Source organism: Microtus ochrogaster, chromosome 15 (assembly GCF_000317375.1).
Source record: "Microtus ochrogaster isolate Prairie Vole_2 chromosome 15, MicOch1.0, whole genome shotgun sequence".
NCBI classification, from domain to species: Eukaryota; Metazoa; Chordata; class Mammalia; order Rodentia; family Cricetidae; genus Microtus; species Microtus ochrogaster.
The window spans coordinates 3,730,281-3,733,251 of NC_022017.1; the positions used below are offsets into that span (position 1 = coordinate 3,730,281).

General features: G+C 45.3%; 1 pseudogene; it reads left to right on the forward strand.

Moving 5' to 3' along the window:
• The first annotated feature begins 1,385 nt into the window (after window positions 1–1,385).
• LOC102000708 overlaps window positions 1,386–2,971 on the forward strand; it is a 5,648-nt pseudogene continuing 4,062 nt past the window's right edge.

Below are 2,971 nucleotides of genomic sequence, written 5' to 3' on the forward strand. Positions count from 1 at the left end.
CTCCTGTTGTGAGGTCGCTGGGTTCTGGTGGTTTCATGTTGTTTTTCAGATTGTTGGGTGAATTCTTGCATTGGCTCCTGCCCATCTCTTCCTCCAAATGTTTCCCTATGGATCTTCTTTTACAGGATCAGGTCTCCTTGCCTACTGATGTACCTTCCCAGTGATGACACTCCCCAGTGATGGCCCTCCTGGTGCTCGAGTGATGTCTCTCCTGGTGCCAAGATCAGATCTCCATGCTGGTTGCATAGCTCATAAACAAAGCGCCTACCTTGCTTGCTGCAGGCAGGCTGTTATTGAAACAAAGGAGCTCCCACCTGCTAGGTTGCCCTTGGGATTAGGCCCCAGCACCCTGAAGAATGAAGGGAGGCACAAAGGGGGTTCTGGATGCAAGCTGGGTGGGATAGGAAGAGAGAGGCAGTATGCTGGGAGTACAGGCCCAGCAGGAAGCCCAGGAGGTATAGGGAGGGTGAGGAAAGTCTGAGTTCCCTGTCCCGGACTGCTGCCAGGGGTCTGAATCTCACCCCAATGATGGCTCTCCTGGTGCTGAGATCAGATCTCCCTTGATTTTTTTTGTCATTGCTTTGAGACAGGGTCTCTCTGTAGTCCTGAAACTCCATATATACACTGATCTTGAACCCACAAAGATCTCTTGCTTCTGAGTGCTGGGATTAAAGGCATGTGCTGCCATATTCACTAATCCTTGTTGTTTTGTTTTGTGGAGCCAGGATCTTACTATACAGTCCAGGCAGGCATGGAACTTGGTATGTAACTCAGGCTGGCTTTAAATTTATAATCCTTCTGTCTGCCTCCCAGCTGGTGAGATTACAGGCATAAGGGCATCACACGGGTTCTAGGTCCAGTTGTTTATTACTTACGACCATGTCTCATATAACCCAGGCTAGCCTCCAACTGGGAAATGTTGAGCCAAGGTTGGCCTGAGAGTTCTGATCCTTCTCCTTCAACATAGAAGAATCAAGGTCTAAGTAGAGTAAGGATCATGTCTAAGTGCTGGGGTTACAGCTACGTGTCGCCATGCCCAGCTTGTACTGTTTGTTTTATCGTCATATTACTATTTTCTTATTTATTTATGAGTGAGTATTCGTGGCATGGAGCATATGTGGAAGGCAGAGGACAACCCAGGGAGTCTGCTCTCACCCCCCACAATGGAGGTCTAGGGGACTGAACTCATCAGGCTTGGTAGCAAGCGCCTTCCCCCACTGAGCCCTTCAAAGTTTCTGTATAAAGCCAGATGTGGTAGCACATGCGTGCAATCCTACCACTCAAGGGACAGTGTGCCGCTATCTAGTGTGGTCTAAATTTGCAGCTTTTTTATTTTATTTTATCTATGTATTTTTGCTTTTTCAAGACATGGTATCTAAGTAGTGATGGAAGCAGGTAGGACTCACTCTGTATACCAGGCTGCCTTGAACTCACAGAAATCTGCCTGCCTCTGCCTGCCTCCGAAGTCCTTGTGCCAACACCGCCGAGTTATACAGTTCAGTTTTAAAACACTGTCTTATTGAGAAGCAACTTCAGACTTTGTTCACTGTGTTCAGATTCAACAGCTCATGAATATCCACCAAGTGTGACCAGCTCACTTTTATCTAAATCATTATTTCAACTGAAGATCAGCCTCTCAACTGTAAGGAGAGGAGGCAGCCTCAGCCAGAGCAGTTAAGAAACAGGGTTCTGTCATTGTGAGGTCAGAGCAAGAAATGGACCAATGATGGCTTGGCTTAGATCACTGGTTTTCTTCACATTCTGTCCCTAAGTACAGGAAGGCTGCCCTGGTCAGTTGTCAGGTAGGGGCCTGGGGAGGCTGGTTACACCCAGTTAGCATTCACTGTATCTCCCTTTTTTGTTCATCGTGTCTGTTCTTTTCATTCTTTTGTTCTTTTGGGGACCTAACACCCAGCTCCCCATTAAATTATACACAGTAGTTTCTTCTTACTTACAATGCCTAACCTTAGCTTGGCTTTTTACTTTCCAGTTTTTCTTATCTTTGAATTATCTTGTTCACTTTTGACTGGCTCAGGGCTTTTTACATTAAAAAAAAAACTCTGTGTATCTTACTTTGATTATTACTCAGTGGCTGGGTAACTGGATAGCTTCCCCTAGCATCCTCCTCTCCTTGTTCTCTTGCTCTTTCTCTGTCCCTTCCTCTATGATTTCTCCTTCCATTTATACTCTCTGTGTGACTGACCAACCTATTTTTTCTCCTGCCTTACGTTTGGCCACTAAAATCTTCATTAGCCCACCAGGTGTTTTAGACAGGCAAAGCATCACAGCTTCACAGAGTTCAACAAGTGCAACCTAAACAGAAGTCACACACCTTAAAATAATATTCTACAACACCCCATTTCCTACCTTTTCCTTCTGGGTTTATTTACCAGGTTTTCCCCAACTTTGAAACATGGCCATATGCTAGGGATCAGAGTTCAAACACAGGATCCTTCCTTGGGTATTACACATCCAAACCCTAATAGAAACCCTTTCTACTTTAATAATCATAGTATGTGGAATCATGTGAATTATAACAGGCTCTGGATGTTGTCCTTCACCGGGTATGGACACTGTATACTTGCTTTCTCTTCCTGTGAAGAAACATCATGACCAAAAACAACTGGAGGAAGGAAGGTTTACTTCCCTTTCACTTTCCTATCAGAAGCTACCATGAGTGGAAGTCAGGGCAGGAAGTCAAGACCAGAACCTGGAGACAGGAACCAAAGCAGGTACCATGGGTAAAGCCACTTACTGACTTGCTCTCCTTGACTCTCTAAGCCAGCTTATTTTATATATACAGCCATGATCTCCAGCCCAGGGACATCAGTCAGTGACTGAAATTCCCCATAGACTTACCTATTAGATAGTTAAGTTCCTTCTTCCTCAGATTACTCCAGCGTGTGTCAAGTTGACAAAATCCAACTGGCACACACTGACACCCATCTATTAGTGGATGGGGAGCATGGTC